The sequence below is a fragment of the Oryza glaberrima genome, chromosome 9 (genome assembly GCF_000147395.1).
Source record: "Oryza glaberrima chromosome 9, OglaRS2, whole genome shotgun sequence".
NCBI classification, from domain to species: domain Eukaryota; kingdom Viridiplantae; phylum Streptophyta; class Magnoliopsida; order Poales; family Poaceae; genus Oryza; species Oryza glaberrima.
In genome coordinates this window covers 2,447,043-2,465,332 of record NC_068334.1, presented here as the reverse complement: position 1 = coordinate 2,465,332, position 18,290 = coordinate 2,447,043, and the positions used below count along the sequence as shown (strand labels likewise).

The 18,290-nt window shown below is 44.6% G+C and overlaps 1 long non-coding RNA gene and 1 other non-coding gene across 2 annotated transcripts; one reads left to right on the top strand and one right to left on the bottom strand.

Annotated features, from left to right (window-relative positions):
• Positions 1-5,217: 5,217 nt before the first annotated feature.
• On the bottom strand, positions 5,218-7,113 carry LOC127784149 (uncharacterized). Its single transcript, XR_008019447.1, has 3 exons — positions 6,788-7,113; positions 5,583-5,664; positions 5,218-5,485 (listed from the first exon to the last, which is right to left on the bottom strand). It is a non-coding gene; the product is annotated as an uncharacterized LOC127784149 (long non-coding RNA).
• An 8,385-nt stretch (positions 7,114-15,498) lies between these two features.
• LOC127785509 (small nucleolar RNA R71) lies at positions 15,499-15,605 on the top strand. The gene has a single exon (XR_008019760.1). It is a non-coding gene; the product is annotated as a small nucleolar RNA R71 (small nucleolar RNA).
• The last annotated feature ends 2,685 nt before the right edge of the window (positions 15,606-18,290 follow it).

Sequence of the window (18,290 nt, the reverse complement as noted above, 5' to 3'; positions counted from 1 at the left end):
CAGTAAAAGAAGACTGTTGTCGAAGTGACACTGCGTACGTCGAAGGATGTGATTACTCAACAGTGTTGGAAACAGTAAATGTATTACTTTAAGATTTTTCTTCGGGATCCCCCATTTACATGTCCCTAGGGGGCTATTTATAATCCTATTACAGGTTCCCCCATTAGGGTTTAGGCTTTACAGGGGAATTTACATGGTTGCCCTTATGAAAGGGACGTTTGCTTGGGTATACAGTGTAATTTGGATACATGGGCCTCTAATGGGCCAATTGGCGAACAGGCCTGAGCGGCTGGGATGGCCCCTTGGGCCTCCTCAAGGTTGGGCTTGTTATGGCGAAGTCTCTATCCTTTGGCATACACCCTTCGCCCAAGATGCATCTGGTCTCGCCGGATACCAGCGCGACTCTTCAGCCTTCGCCATCTTTGCACCATGGGATTTCGCCCAGATGATCTTAACGTCTCGAGCTTGAATCCTCGCTGGTTCCATGGTTTCGGCAGGTCTGGTTGAAGGGTCTCAGGACATACCGCCAACAAAGACAAAAACATAGCATGTTGCTTCTTCATGTCCTCTATTTTACTTTCAACATTGCAAGCAAGTTGTAACAAATGGGAAAGAGATGTATATCTTTGACAATCAAGCATGTCCTGAATTTTTTTTTTAAGCCCACATAAAAACCTCAATTATGTAGCTTCTTCGCATTCATCTAAACCACAACGTAATAAACAAGCATGCATATCATGATAATATGAACTATCAGTTCTAGTATCTTGTTTTAAACATTGCAGTTTGTTGAACAAAATGTCAGCATAATACATGGGAACATAAACATCTCTCAAATATCGTTTCAGGTCTTTCCAAGATTGAGGTATTTTATTATGCCTACAAATATATTTCCAATCATTAGAAGCTTCATTAATTAAAACACTAGAGGCACACATAACCTTTTGTTTCTCAGACAAGCCATGCATTTTAAATTCGCTATCAACCACTAGCTCCCAATTAATGTAAGCATGAGGATCATAATTTCCTTCAAAATAAGGTAGTGCAGATTTGATCTTACCTAGAACAACGTCACTTACCTCATGTTGATCACTCCTCATGTCGCGACGAAGATATCGATGTTAAGCACGATGATCGCGTATTCCCTTGCTTAATCCTGCCATTGTTAGTCGAAAACAAGAAACATACACAAAAATATGCACTCTCTTATCAACGACTAGGTAGTGGTAGCTAAATTATCACACATACTCAAGCTTTTAACCAAGCTTATCAATGCAAGCGGAATGGTGACATACACCGACTCAACCAAGCACCCCCAATGGAAGTTGGATGTATCGATGCCTTGGCAAACACTTGCTGTACGGTTGCAATCAAATCTGTGGAGCTCTGGGTAGGCTCAAATATGTAGCAAAAGAATAGCAAATGCTCAAATAAGATAATGCAAAGTTGAATAATCGTTCAAAGTTAAGTACCGTGCTGGTCCTAGGCAAGAACGTACTAGAGACGCGAGCCTAGACACAAACGATACCACAAGATAGCATAAAAAACAACCCAAGCACACTCTGATATTTCAAAGCAATCTCAAACATACAACTGATTTTCTCTTTTCCTTCTTTCTTTCTTTCTTCTTTTTTTCTTTTCTTTCTTTTCTGTTTTTTTTCTTTTATTGGTGCGGCTTTTCTTCTCTTTTTTTATGCTCCATTCTGCCTCTTTTTTACCTTTTTTTTCCATTTTTTTAACAAAAACAACCTCAAAGACCTCAAAGCAAGATTACAGGGACTTAAATATAAATATAAAAATTACAGGGACTCAGATGCAAAAATGCTAACTCAAAAATTAGAATTATAAAAAATGAATGCTCTCGTCACGTAGGTTTCGTTTTTGCAAACAGATTTCCAATGCGACACTCGAAAAAAGAAAATCACCAATGTATCTATATGGGAAGCCACGGCATAGATGCAAACCGAGAGGAAAGGGAGGAGTCGGACTCACTCGGCCTGTTAATGTGAAGGGCACCACGACCGAATAAAAGGAAAAGTCGCATGCAAGGAAACCGAATCCGGTTCAGATAGAAACCAATCCAATCTACTACCAAAAACTGATCTAATCTAATATCGTCCTTCCTTCTTCCTCACATGCAACACCACAGGTGCACCATCACGGCACAGCCACCGAACAGAAGCTATGCAACTCAAGAACTCAAAAACTAACTGACAGAAACTTCTGAAAACTACGAAAATAGAACCGTGGCAGCGAGCCGATTCCATTTTCGTAGGTACCGACGACAACTGAGACACGGGGGCAGCGACGACTGTGGTACAAAACGTGACCATAACTCGAAACTCTAAACGAACTAGACACTAAGACCAGGAACACGACTTGACGATGCAACACAAACTCAACAAAGTAAAAACTGAAAAGAACAATGCAATGGCACAAATATGGCTAGGTACAGGATATAATATTTTTTTGGATGGCAATTTTCTGGTTATGGGTAGATGCAAACTCAACGAGCAACGAAAGCTCTGATACCACCTATTGAACCCTGAGTTCCTCTCAACACTCAATGCAAGATTACAGGGACTCAATTGTAAATATAAAAAATTACAGGGACTCAAATGTAAATGTCCAAATCAAAAATTAAAGTTATACAACAATGGAATGCTGAATTTATACTGGTTCCGTTTTTCCAAACGGATCGTGAAACCGACACCAAACAAAAATTCACCAAGGTGTATGGGGTGGCACGGTGTAGATTAACCTGTGAGGGAGGGAGGGAGTCGGACTCGGCGTGCGGTGGTGGTGGGCGGCAATGGATGGATACGGCACCACGGAGTCCGGATTTGGTGAGAGATAAAGGGAAACCGATCCAATCTACTATTTTCTTTCCAAACCTAACAAATACCAATTTAATTTAATCTCTCCCTTCCATCTACCACACGCGCAACAGCAACAAGCACGGCCGAATGCATACGTCCGACTCTAGATGCAACTCAGCAACTCCAAGACTGACCGACAAAAACTTCTGAAAACTAGAAAAATGGAACCGCAGCAGCAAGCCGATTCCATTTTCGTAGGTCCCGACGACAACAGAGACACGGAGGCGATAATGACTGTGGTACAAAACATGACCAGAACTTGAAACTCTAAACGAAGGACGCTATGACTAGCAACATGACCTGACGATGCAACACAAAATTCAACAAAGCAAAAGCTGAAAAGAACAATGGAATGGCACAATATGGCGAGGTAAATGATACAATTTTTTTTATCTGGATTTTTTGTTTGTTATGGGTATGGGTAGATAAAAACTCACCGAGCAACGAAAGCTCTGATACCACCTGATAAACCCTGAGTTACTCTTGACACTCAAGGCAGTTGTTGGCCCGATATTTCAGTGAGTTGAGATAACTACGATTTGGGAGACATGTTGACGATCCGACTACAACCGTACAAGACGTTGTGTTGCGCATTTGTGATCGATACACCTCTCCGTGGGTTGTTGATCTTGCTGGTGTAGATCAAGCTTATTCCTGCGAGCAAATCGAAGAAACAAGCAAGAACAAGATAAAAGCAATCTGATATTGCAAATAGGAATTGAATACAATTGATAAATTGGGGTTCCGAAGAACAAGTAGACGGACGGTCTAGCCGACACGCGCGCTGCAAGCGAGTAGCAATGGCTAAACTTTAATCTAACAAAACCCGAGAAACCATGAAGGGGTACCTAACTATTTATAGAGGTGGGAGGACGACCAAGAGGGTCCAAGGGTCGTGCTCCACCAGATTGGGGCGCACCCCACATAAGCCCCACTTGGGCTGCGGTCCCAAACGTAGTTACAAGCCCATAGGCCTTTACTAGTGAAGCATCACCTTGCTTCTGTGATTGCGGCCAAACAAGATGGAATTCTAAGATGAGGCAGGATCCGTTGGAAAGAAGATTTTCCATCAAGTACTCATAGGACGAAAACGGAGGTCGTATGCAGATTCGGCTACTGTTTGAAGTCAGCAGTGTAGCATGTGCCCAAATCGGATTCCAGCACTTGAAGGACTTGATCTTGATATCTTCTTGTTCATCCATGATGTGAGCAATGGTTGTATCCGTAGTAACCATTGTCACATCAGGATGGAGCAGCGAATTCGCGAAGGGTCTTTTCAGCCGAAAGCTCGGATGGCGCTTGGATGGCTGGTTTCTGAGCCGAAAGCTTCTTCTGCGGATGGACAACGCGTGGTTTGACGCCCCGGAAGAAATCTTCTAGATTTTCGTTGAAGTTTTCTGGCAGATTGAAATCAGTCATACACTACCCTGTTTTTACGACACAAGTGAAAACAATCAAGGTTACCCTGCAGAGGATAATGATTATGCAGAGGTAATTATCTATGTATAATTATTAGCTGATAGTAATCTCTTTTTACTAATCTTCCTAGCAACAGCGCCAGAAATGCTTGTTGGTATTTCTTAACGACATTAATAGAAATATTCATTCCCAACAATAGCATACAAATAGTCCTAGTATATTTATGGTTACTTAAGTAATCCGCAAGCGCGGGGATATATAATTGTAGCATTTCATCCAGAAGTGTTCCAAGGTATCGAATTTATTTAATCCCAAAGGAAAATGGTTAAAGAGAGAACCATGCTAATATATACATATATATGTATATATATATATATATATGTATACATGTATGTATATATGAGTAGCGCGACTCTCATCACTGCCTCCGGGTTTTCCGTTTTTTCCCGATCCCGGAAAAAAATTTCCACCGCATCCCTCTCGTTCCACCCCTCATCTCGGTCCTCCAGTTAAAGTTTTTCGCCTATTATTCCGTTCTTTCCTGTTAGACCGCGAGTAAAAAAATTACTTTGAAGCCTACAGCCACGAGTAATTTTTTTATTTTGGCGCACGCTCCCACTCCCGCTTTTCTCTCGCTCTCGTTCGATTCTTCTTTCCGTTCCTTCAGTAAAAAAATCATTCCTTGTTATTTCGTCCCTGTTAGACCGCTAGTAAATAAATTACTTTGGAGCCTAACACCGTGAGTTAAAAAATTACTTGTTTTGACCCTACAACAGTATGTCAGCCCGTGAGTAAATAAATCACTGCCGGTCAGATATTATTCACCTCCACACTACATTACCAATTAACTTGTATTCATCAGAAAACCAAGCTACCAGTTAACATTGTAGCCTCTATTAACAATATTTTCTTTTACACACGGGTTCTGTTACATTCAGACACACTATACAATAAACAAATGATATGCTTAAACTCAAAAGTAAAAAAGTTACAAAGGATATAAACACTCCAACAAAAATCATCAAAGAAATTCAGATCAGCAGATCCTCCTCTTCACCGCGGGATCCATCTTTGATGGACGAATGTTGTAGTGGAGGCGGCTGGCTCGCCACCAACCAGCGTAGAACAGGACTGTGTGGCGGTAGCATTAGGAATCAGGATGGGCAGCCCAGGATCAAGCATGGCCGCTATTAACATGCAGACCATAAAATCAGTAATGCCTCAAAAGATTAGTGCACTAACAACCAACAGAGGTGCATTATTAGTGATTGTTGAAAGTTATACCTCCGGCGCTAGCGACAATGTTTCCCAGGTCACCGCATGATGCATTTCATCATCTTCGAGTCCACCGGGTTACATTGTGCTCCTGCAAGACCAAAATTTGCCATATATATGCACTATGAGTAGGCATGCCTTAGTGGATTGACTCATAGTATGAGGCTATGAGCAACTGAGCATTGCACAGGACATGGTGATGCTTGCAGGCTGAAAAGCCAGAAGTTAATGCAAGTGCAAGCTCATGGGAAATCTAAATGGGCATTTGGTGGTACATATCAGGGATAAGTGGCAAAACGTTGATCAAGAGGCTTATGAATTGTTGATCGTGTGGATTAAGCTTATTAGAGAATTTTTGGCTCGTTTTTACCATGAGAACTGCTGCAAGCTACAGAGTTGAAAGCACATACTCCTACCAGCGATCATATATTTTCAGTTACCATCTGAATGCCATGGAGGACATAGAATAACTTCCATTGTAACGTTCAGTCAAAATTATTTACAGGAAACAATTGATTGTATATACAACTAATCAAATAAACCAAATTAGTACTAATAAAAAACACCAGTCTTGGTTTACCAAAGCAATCGTTTGTCAGAGAATGCGACACCTAAGCTGACTCTAGGCCACATGTGCACATCTACAGATCATCCTAGTTCTTCTATTGTTTTCAGAAGCTAAGAACAGCCCTGCATGCATGATTCATCACGTATACACTTATAGCACCAAGCGAAGCCATCCACCAAACAACTTCTAATGTGTTTAGGTTGGATGTGTCCACTCAATACACGGATACAAAAGACATGAATAGATTAGTTCTGTTAGGTACCTGACAAAACATCAAATAGATTAGTTCTGTTAGGTACCTGACATATATTAACTTCATCCCGTTGGCTGCCAATTGAAATGCATGCCCTTCCGTCGGCAGGCATTAATCAGTGGTTACTACAAAACCGCATCCCCACAGCCAACACAGGCACATAGCTCATCCAAAATCAAAACGACGGTGCAATCCAATACAGGCTGATAAAAAAACTACTGATACCATATAACGCTACTACTTAGGCTAGATTTTGGTTGAAATTAGAGATGATGTGATTGAAAAGTTATGTGTATGACAGGTTGATATGATGATGTGATAGAAAAGGACTGAAGTTTGGATCCAAACTTTGGATCTAAACACAGCCAGTTGATAGGAACTAACGAGCTGTACCTGAAATAGATTTCAATTGACTACAGCCGCTACACGGACCTCCTGTATTCCTTGGCGGCGCTGACCTGCCGCGCACAACGCCAACAACAATTTACTGACATCCTTCGCCACCGCTTTAGGGAGGAGGGAGAACGACCCATTGAACCCCCAGATCCGCAGCCTCCTCTCCGAATCCTGCCACCCTCTGTGCTTCAAATGTCGTTGGTACCGCTGCTCTCCACCCACCACCGACACGCAAGAATCAGAAGAGGATTCGGGCGAAGCTCTCCTAGATCCGGCGATGGGATGGATGTCGGCGACAAAGGGGCAGCCGACGGTGCCACAGGGCGGGGGGGGGGGGGGGGGGGGGGGGGTGTGGGGATGGGGGGTGTCGCAGCCTCAACCGCATGGTGCCATCCAGTAGTCGATGGAGCGCCCAAGTCGCCGTCCAACAGGGGAAAATGTTTTGGGGGCGGTGTTGTGTAGCATGTTACCTCCCCGCCTGGAAGGAACTTGCGGCGGCGCGGGCGACCTCCGCTGCACGGGCGACGAGAGAAGAAGGGCGCTCACTGTCGCCGGCGAGAAAAAAAAACTATCCGAAAAAAGTGGGGAGACGATAACTACGACAGTTTGAAATGACTGAAAATTCGCTGCTGTATACATTGTGCCTGAAAAAAATTAAAAAAATGGCTCGTGGTTACAATTAATTGCAGTCATCTATACTAATATAAAAAAATACGAGTTCATCCATAATTCTGCAATCCTTCATATCCACTATCCCGTGGGACCCACCTGTCATCTGGCCCAAACAAACCGCGCAGGCGTGCACCATCGGCTGACCACGTCGCCACAAAACAAAAACGCAAAAAAAAAAAAACAAATCCAATCCCCCACGACATCCAGTCCCCCGCCGCTACCGTCTTCGTTGAACCGCCGCTGGCGAGAAGGACTCCGCACGGCGCCGCGATTTGAGGTGTGGTTAGGGTTAGGGGAAGGAGGGGGCGGCGGAGGCGCGATGGCGGCGGGCGAGGTGGGTGACGAGGCACAGGTCAGAGCCAGCACATAGACGGCGCTCGTCGTTCGTCTCCGCGATTTGAGGTGCGTTTAGGGTTAGGGTTCCCGATCCAACCGCCGACGCCGCTCGTCTCCTCTGCTAGCGCTGGGAGGTCATCCGACGTCGCCGTCGCCGGGAGGTGCCCGCTCCGCGCGATGTTCCGCCTCCGTCGAACCATTGTTGGCGTAGGGAGGACTCCATGCGGCGGACTCCCAATCCAACCGCCGACGCTGCTCGTCTCCTCTGCTGGCGCTAGGAGATCATCCGACGTCGCCGTCGCCGTCGCTGCGAGGTGCTCGCTCCGCGCGGTGGACTCCGGGAACGCCGCTGCCTTCTCCCTCCCCCACGCAAGTCTACTAGGTGTGTGGCGGGTTTGACTTTCTGACTTTGGAAGATTGTCCAAGAAGATTTGCGTTGGAGGAGGATTCCGAGAGCTCCATTGGTCTTTGGTCGATCCAGGTTGCTGCCTTGCTGGAGAAGAAGAAGGGGGTCTTGTTGCGTTGTGGGTGAAGGGAGGGAGGGGAGGGGAGGAGGTGCCTTGCCGTTGGGGTTCTGTTAACGACCAAATTTGGTAATCCAAGGATCGGACGTGAAGGAGGAATCGAGACGGAGTTCGAGATAGAGATTGTCCCTGAAATAGAGTGAGGATCGGCTAAAGTCCGAATTGGCTACGACTAAGATCGGCAGGGTTCGAGTCGGACAGGGTTAGTGTTGACGGTCGTTATCGACTAGTTTCTACCGTCAATATTACTAAAATAGGTGAGAACTAGTGATGCTTGCAATGCATAAATATGTTAGAATAATAATATTCCACTAGTATTAGGTCTAATAACCTTTTGCAGAGAATGACAATAAAGTGGAGGAGAATCGACATCAACTCAGATGATAAATCAATCGGACGATGTCGAGAACCAGACTTGTGTATGAATGGGCCAAGAACTCAGAATTGACAAGATGAATCAGGCCAAAATTCACAAGTCTACGAAGTGAAGCAGCAGAGGAGGCCGGCCGCCAGCCGAAATTGGGCTGGATTGGGCCAGCCCCAGGTTCGGCCGAACCTCCCTTGCCTCCGTTGGATCCAGGTTTTGGCTGGACGATGGAGATGAAGCCCCAATGCCGGTTGGAGGGTATTACCAACCATTCCAACCGTCACAACCATCATAGTTTAGCTATAAAAGGGCTTCACTCTCTTCACTTCAACACACCTCAAGCAAGAGCTCTCTCATTCCTCTCAAGTTTAGTTTAGTAGTATCTAGCTGGTGGAATAGAATTAGAATAGGAATCAGGAGTCCGGAAGTCTTCGGAAGAGTTCGGGTATGGCTCTAGTAGCTTTCCTTTCCTCTTTTGTAAGCTTTGTACTTTTATTAGAATACTCTTTTAAATACATTTCTGGTATTGAAATACTTTCCGAGTATATGAGTACCAACTTTACATTATGTTCTTGTTATACTGAATATACGGCTAGCTTATCTTGGAGATGGTTTGGTGCGGGTATAGTGTATCTCAGATAAGCTAGCAGTATACTCAGTATAACATGAACGTAATATAAAGTAGGTACTCATATATTCGGAAAGTATTTCAATACTAGAAATGTATATAGAAGAGTATTCTAATAAAAGTACAAAGCTTACAAAAGAGGAAAGGAAAGCTACTAGAGCCATATCCGAACTATTCCAAAGACTTCCGGACTCTTGATTCCTATTCTAATTCTATTCCACCAGCTAGATACTACTAAACTAAACTTAAGAGGAATGAGAGAGCTCTTGCTTGAGGTGTGTGTTGAAGTGAAGAGAGTAAACTCCTTAAATAGGCAGGTAATGACGGTTATGGCAGTTGGAAAGATCGATAATACCCTCCAACCACCATAGGGAGTGAATCTCCTCCGTTCCCTCAAAACCTTGCATCCATCGGCTTCACGGGAGGTTCGGACGAACAACTAGGTTCGGCCGAACTTGGGGCTGGCCCAACCTGCCCACATTTTGGCTGGTGGCCCCCTCTGCTGCTTCACTTCGTAGACATGTGAATTTTGGCCTGATTCATCGTGTCAAGTCTGCGTTCTTGGCCCATTCATACACAAGTCTGGTTCTCGACATCATCCGATTGATCTATCGTCTGAGTTGATGTCGATTTTCCTTCACTTTATTGTCATTCTCTGCAAAAGGTTAGTAGACCTAATACTAGTGAAATATTATTATTCTAACATATTTATGCATTGCAAGCATCACTAGTTCTCTCCTATTTTAGTAATATTGACGGTCGAAGCTGATCGATAACGACCGTCAACAAAACCCCCCAAGCTTGAACCTTTGCTCGTCCCGAGTGAAGGACCAAAGGAAACAAAGCCTTGGCTGTTGATCAGGAGTTGTTACTATGCTGCATATCTCAAGGATACAGGTGCAAGGTATATGTACTCTCTCTCAGATTAAATAATCTTTTGCACTGTGGCTTATCCTTACCCCTGATTCCCACGAGACACTGCTTCTCCTTGCCTTGGGCAGTTGAAAGACAGAACAGCAATTACAGCACCAATCACCCGATCTTTACTCAACTCTTGTTCCGGAAGTTTTCAAATGATTTTGGAAAAGGAAACCAAGTTCCTCAATTGATTCACTTAGTCTCTCTAAGTGTATCATTTTGAATTCCTCACCAAATAATGCATTTTTATTCTTACTCTAAGGTTTATATGTGGAGCTCGGTAGGGATCAAACATGGCATACTTGCATTCACATCTGTTACTAAGTCAAAAACTTAGACTAAAGCAGATAACTAAACATACTCAAGATCAAGATCGTGCATAATGTGTGTGGTATATAGTGGAAATGGTGTATAAGGAAATATAAAAGAAAAATGCTTCTCCTTTGTGCTTACTTTCTTCTCCCAAAAATCCTTCTTTTATTGACTAGGAGAGGGCATGATTACATTTTTTTTTTCAATCATACTCATGCTTGATGGAGCATAACCTTATTTTTTTTTCATAACCATGCCTTTCCCTCCTCTTTTTTTTTCTTTCTTTTCAAAAGGATTTTTTTTCTTCTTAAGAGAAGAAAGCACATGAAAGCATGGAGAATTTATTTTGGTGGAAATATGGATATGGAGTGGAATATTGCTTAGCTCCCAGTGTAGGAGTTTAGCATGTGCATATATGTGGGTGTATAATCTTGATCATAGAGCATGAGAAGTATCTACACAAGTCACAAGAGTTTGATAAAGTTCAATGGAATAGCAAGTAATCAAAATGCATATGGTTTAATCATGATAGCACATTTTTGGCTCTGGTAGGAATTTATATCAAATGAGGAACTTTCAATTTATCATTTTGCAAAACAAAACATCCGGAATTTAAGTCAAACTAGTATCAGGATCATAGCTACTCATTTTTACTATCTCATATCTCACAATAACCTAGAATTAGATCAGCATGTGCAGCCCATTTACCTCAGGTTCCTGGATAATTGTTTGCTACTTTTATTCAATCTTCGAGAGAGTACTTACCAAGAACCCATATATAAGAGATATAAAACAGAGCAACTATTCATCATTTCAACAAAGAGAACTTGCTTGTCTTACCTAGCATGACTCAAACCTATCCTATCTTTTTGGTATTTTCTGTTTTGCAAATTTTTATGTTGTTTTCATGTTTTATAGAATGCAATTGGAAAGCAAATATGAAATTGGAAAGGGAAATATTCAATGTGATACAAGTTACCTCAGTGGGGGGAGCGAGGTCTCCCCCCAAGCTTGGCTTTCACTCAGGGTGGATTGAACCCCTGAAAGCGAAAGTACGCTTGAAGGTCGTCGTGCTGTTGCTGCATCATGTTGTTGATGTTGGTGAACTGAGCATCAGCAGATTGTTGCCATTCTTGCGTTTGAGCTATATGTTCCGTGAGGTCATACTGGATCTCCCCCATCTACACATCAAGGGTGTCCATTCTCCTAGAGATTTCACCCAAGTCCCAACGAGAGGAACTCGAGCGCCATTCGCTTGGAGATCGAGGCACACCACTTGATCTGGAGGGTTGGTTGTCCCCCCAGTGGATATCATGAGGCGCATGCCACCGATCCTCACTGGCGCTTGCCCAGGTTGAGACTCTGATGCTATGGCGTGGAGCTTGGGTCCATCCAGGTGCATCCCAGTTGGTGCCCAACCTACCTCATACATCTGTACGGGTGTAGAGGATGATGAACTTCCTTGTTCATTCCTTGTCATGTTGCACGTCTCCCTGTATGTTCCACCTGCACGAGATTCTTCTATGGTCTGCAGGGGAATGGTTAGTTCATGGCAGTTGTACAAATGATACCCCGCATTTGGCATCGGGATTTCATTTGTACAACCGGGGAAAAAGTATATCAAAGATCCATCTGCTCCATGTTTCAAAATATGCCATTGCACTAGATAGGCCTCATCAATACGCGGACGAGCGGCTGAGATAAAAGCAATTTGGTCGCTAACGACCCCTAGCCCTTTTGCTATCCGAGTAATCAGAGAAGTGCACTCAACAGGAGCAGAGAACTTTATACTGTCTAACCATTGCCTTATCATACATTTCACAGGACAAATTTTGATTTTTCTAACCATGGCAAACATGATAATTAATTCATCTCCCCTAATGGGTCTCAGATCACTTCTAGGAAACAAAGTCATAACAATCCATTTGTGCATGAGCCTAAGTGTAGGATTATGGATATCATTCGTTCTAGGTTTCTTGCAAATTGGAGCACCAGAAATATCTTCCCAAAACCTATTTTTCTCAAACCCAGAAATTCCTTTCTGGAGATCGATTTTACAGGAATCGTGAAAACCAAGAAGTGTACTCAAGCCTTTCCTTGTGAGCGTGAATTCCTTACGGAAGAAGCGAAAAGAAATACCATCTTCTATTTCTTTCAAAGTGCACAGAAATTGCAAAGTAAGCAAACGAGAATTAGGCTCATCTACCACAGCAAATCTCTGCCAACCAACAGCTTTCCAAATAGAACGAAATTCAACATCCATACCTATCTTTTTCAGCAACTTCGATGAGTATTCTCGTATGTGAGCATACTCCCAGTTGCTTAGCATGTAGTAGGCTTGTCTCTCCCGATCACTGACAAGGTCGAGGTCAGCGTCGCTTAGGAGTTGTCGCGGAGCGTCGGTGTCTTCCATCGAGACATCAGTTGATGAGCGAGTGCTAGACTCGTCATGACGACTTGATGGAGAGCCTGACCCCTTGAACAGACGAGACAGTCGCCTCCTCATACTGCACAATGGAGCAAGAACAGGCTAACTTGGCGGGGGTTAGAAATGACAAGAGTTTCACCCGCCGGTTAGTTTCACCAAAGCAACTTCTATGTATGCAACTAAAGATTTGAACTTGAGGAAAACTATCAAAGCTTGAATGAACTTGAGAGTAAACTTTGGATAGGGAATGAAATGTGTTGAAATGGGGTGGAATTCCCTCTCTCGGCCGGCTGGCTTTTATAGGGTACCCACAACGGTCAAAACTGACCTGTGGGGCCCACTAGCCCTTGCCTCAAAAAATGAGGCAGCCAACCGTTGCCTGCCCGGTTCGGCCGAACCAGGGTGTTCGGCCGAACCCCTAGTGGGCCCAACCGGCCCCACTTTCGGCCGTTGGGTTCCAACAGTCAGTGTGGTCGTGGCATAGTGATTTTCGTTGAAAATTTTATTTTGGTTTGCTCTGAAAAATTCATTTGAAAAATTTCCTCCCAATTCAAAAAATCCTAAATGCAATTTTGAAATTCAAATATGTGATGATGCAAAAATTCAAATTGTTGAAAGCAAATATGCGGATACATACCAATTTACCTGTTGGCGAAGGTCGCGTCATTTAAAGTCCGACGTGCAAGACCGTACCTCCTTTCGTTTTAGTTCATGGATTTTCCACCCGTCTCCGGAGGTGATGGAGCGGGCGTCTTTGGCTTTTCCTTCCACACCTTCTTTGATTTCGGTGCGGAAGACGGCTTCTTCTGAGCCGGCTGCTCTGACTTTTTGGCTGGTACAGGTGATTTAACCGGCGTTCTCCAATAACGGTTCCTGGGCATTGTTGTTTCCCTTTCCAGGAAGTTCTGCATAAATCATACCAGGCTATCTGTCTTGGGTGGCTCCACTTTGACCACTTGGATATTCTGCGGGTTCGGCCCGTACTTGATTCTGACCATGGAGCATTGTTCCGTCTTTGGTTGAAACTCAAACTTTTCCTCCTTCCCGTTGATATGGAAACGGATACTCCCCGTTCCCACGTCAATGTTGGTTCCTGCGGTGCTAAGGAACGGACAACCCAGGATGAGCGGCGTCTCCTTCCCCGTGTCCATGTCTAGCACCACAAAATCAACCGGGATGAAGAAATCCCGTATCTTGACTGGCACATCCTCCGCTATCTCCGCCGGGTAACGAACTGATAAATCAGTCAGTTGAAGGCGCATCGGTGTTGGTGTCAACACCGTGAAGTTGAGTTTGTCAAAGACGTCTTTTGGCATGACGCTGACGCTGGCTTCAAGGTCGCACAAGGCCTGGTCGAATTGTTGTGCCCCGATCGAGCAGGTGATCTGGGACACCCCGGATCTTTCTTTTTCTCCGGGAGCTTGTGGAGTATCAGGTTGCTGCAGTGTTCCGTCAGCTTGACCACCTCCGTTGTTGGGAGCGGTCTCTTGTTGTTGAGTATGTCCTTGAGAAATGGGCGTATGTTGGTACTTGCATAGCATCCAACAACGGCACGTTGATGTGGATCTTTTGGATTACTTCAACAAAATGAGCGAACTGGTCGTCCACTGACGGTTTCCTACTCCGTTCAGGAAATGGTAGCAGCAGCGTGTCGCAGTAATCCTGTGGCATTGTCTTCTCTGGCTGAATCTTCTTGTCAGCCGAATCAGTAGATGGCGTTTCTTTTGATATCCCATTAGTTCCTACAAGGTTAAGATATGGCGGATCACGAGTGGACTTACCTCCCCTCGTCGTGATCGCCTTAACATTTTCAATGGAGGAGTCGGGTTGCCCCGGAATCCTCCCAGTTTCATTTGCAGGGACTAAAGATGCCGACTGATCTAATTGGGTTTCTATCATCTTATTAAAGCTCAGCTGGTTCTGAAATGCAGAAGCAAAGCCATCTAGCTTGACATTTATGTTCTCTAAGATCTTATCATTGGCAGCAAGCTTTTTGCTTAGCACATCAGTGGTTTTAGCTTGTGCAAAAACAAGATCCTTCAAGGAGGGTTGGTTAGAGAAGTTACCGTTATTATTACCTCCTTGATAATATGGGCGTGGTTGGTTCCACCACAGACCTCCTTGTGGACGATACCCGTTGTTGTTGCCCATGTACATCGCCTCCTCACGGGTTTCCGGGCAGTCGTTCCCTGAATGACCTGTGCCGCCGCAGACTTCACACGTGACGTGTGAGTCCAAGGCCTTGACGGTGCCTTGTGGCCATTTCCCGTGGTCGACAAGCGTTTCATGAGGAGGTCCAGCTTGGCAGCAAGTAACTCCGTCTCCTTGACAGTGTGCATGCCTCACTGACGGGTCTGGAGTCGTTTCTCGCTCCAACCCATATTGGAGACCATCTTCTCTATGAATTCAACGGCTCCTTGAACCGTTTTAGAGAAGAAGGCTCCTCCAGCTACCGCGTCCAGGTGATCGCGGGACATTGGGGTGAGCCCATTGTAAAAGTTCTGCAGGATCAGCCAGTCGTCCATCCCATGATGAGGATAGGCGGCCACGTACTCCCCCAGTCGTTCCCATGCTTCTGGAATGGACTCGTCCCTTGTCTGTTGGAAACTGGAAATTCGTCCACGAAGGGCGTTGGTTTTGCCCATCGAGAAGAACTTCGAGAGGAATGCCGTAGAGCATTTATCCCAGGTGTTGATAGCAGCACGGTTGGCATAGAACCACTGCTTCGCTCTCTCGAGGAGGGAGAACGAAAACAGCCGCAGCCTGACGGCGTCAGGACTAACGCCCTTGATGGTGTACGTGCAACATATCTCTAGGAATTGTTGCAGATGAGCATTGGCATCCTCATTAGGCTTGCCACAAAACGGGCTAGCCTGCGCCATCGTGATGAGGCTGGACTTCAAGTCGAAATCCACATCTCCTATGTTGACTTGCGGCCCGACGGCCACATTGGCAGCAGAGGGAGCAGCGAACTCGCGAAGAGTCTTGCTGGCCATTGTGTTGAAAGTTGGTGAGGCTGGTACGGCTGGTTTCTCTGTCGGTAGAGTTTTCTGCGGAGCAACAACTCGCGGCCTGACGCCCCGGAAGAAAGCTTCTGGATTTTCTTTGAAGTTTTCTGGCAGGTTGAAACCAGTCATGCACTACCCTGTTTTCACAACAAAAAGTGAAAACAACCAAGGTTAGCCTGCAAAGGAAAATGACTATATAGAGGTAAATATAAAGTATTAGTTCAAGTAATCTCTATCATTAATCTTCCCCGGCAACGGCGCCAGAAATGCTTGTTGCTATTTCTTAACGACATTACTAGCAATATAATTCCCAGCAATGGCGCAGAAATACTTCTGGTATATTATGGTTACAGAGTTCATCCGCAAGCGCACGGATATACCATTGTAGCATTTCACCCGAGAGTATTCCAAGGGTATCGTATTTATTTTATCCTGTGGGAAGATCACATAGAGGCAACGCAGCAGTAGGTTATGCAGCCGATTCAGCAAACGCCACCGAGGCAGTAGGTTGTTCAACCGATTCAGTAGCAAGGTTCGATAAATGCATCGGCTGGGTTCAGAACACCCAACAATCAGCCAAGGCAGAACGCTGCAAATCAAGTTGTCCCAGAGCATTTGGTTTATAATGTGCGACCAGATCAAACGGTAATACCTCAAGTTATTCCCGAACATTTGGTGCGCAATATACTGCCAAACTTTCAGAATTATCAAAGGGGTAATTTGAATTATCAGTATCAGCCTCCATCTTCGCAAGTTCAGTATCAGCAAGGAGGATCAGCTCAGCCTCAGTTCACTCCCCAATACAGTCAATTCGAGCCTGTGCCACAACAAGCACAGGGGGTGCCTCAGCAAAGACCATGGGCCGATATAATTGCAGATGTGATGAGAGATGCTGGAAACCTGTATCGGCATCCATACCCTGAGTGGTTTGAGAGGGTTCCATTACCTAACCGATTCAAGGTTCCAGATTTCTCAAAATTCTCAGGGCAAGATAGTGTTTCAACCTATGAACACGTTAGCCGATTTTTAGCTCAGTGTGGTGAAGCATCGGCTATGGATGCCTTGAGGGTTAGGTTGTTTCCATTGTCTTTGTCTAGATCGGCTTTTACTTGGTTTTCTTCTTTGCCATGCGGATCAATTAGCAGTTGGGTTGATTTGGAGAAGCATTTTCATAGCTATTTTTATAGTGGGGTTCATGAGATGAAATTGTCTGATTTAACAGCGATGAAGTAAAGGCATGATGTGCCTGTGCAGGACTACATTCCAAGGTTTAGAGAGATGAGGAATAAGTGCTAAAGCTTGAGCTTGACTGATGCCCAGTTAGCCGATTTGGCTTTTCAGGGTATGATAGCTCCGATCAGGGAGAAGTTCTCATCCCAGGACTTTGATAGTTTGTCGCATCTTGCACAGAAGGTAACCCTGCATGAACAGAGGTTTGCAGAAGCCAGTAAGAGCTTTAAAAAGGTTAATAATGTCTGTCCCTACATGTATGGATCTGATGATGATGGTGATGATGATGATGATTCTGAAATAGCAGCAGCCGAATGGGTTAGAAGCAAGAAGGTTATACCATGCCAATGGGTAAAGAGTTCTGGAAAAGAAGAGAGGTATGACTTTGACATCACCAAGGCCGATAAGATCTTTGATTTGCTACTTCGGGAGAAACAGATTCAACTTCCTGCTGGTCATACAATCCCATCGGCTGAGGAGTTAGGCAAGAGGAGGTATTGCAAGTGGCATAACTCTGGGTCTCATTCTACCAATGATTGTAAAGTCTTCAGACAGCAGATCCAAGCGGCTATTGAAGGAGGCAAAATTAAGTTTGATGACTCCAAGAGGCCGATGAAGGTCGATGGCGATCCTTTTCCCGTCAATATGGTACACACTGCTGTCCGAACAGCCGATGGAGGCAGAGCTAGAGGTTTTTAGGTGAATTCGGCTAAGATTATCAATAAGTATCAGAAGAAATATGACAAGCAGCAGGAGAGGCATTATGAATAAAATGATGGCGGTTTTGATCCTCATTGGGGTTGTGAGTTCTTTAGGTTTTGTTGGAATGAAGGTATGAGGTTGCCATCTATTGAAGACTATCCTGGGTGCAGCAATATTGCAGAATGTTCAAGCCGATCGTATAATAGAGGCAATCGGCTAAGGCAAGCAAGAGTTCCTGTCCATCAAAGATTGGGCCCAGTGAGCCAAGATCGTGACCAAGAGGACAATGAAGGCATGAAGACTCAATGGTGTCCTTCTGGTATTTTTACAAAGAATCAGAAGAGAAGGGTTCAAAGGTTGAGGAACAGGGAACGC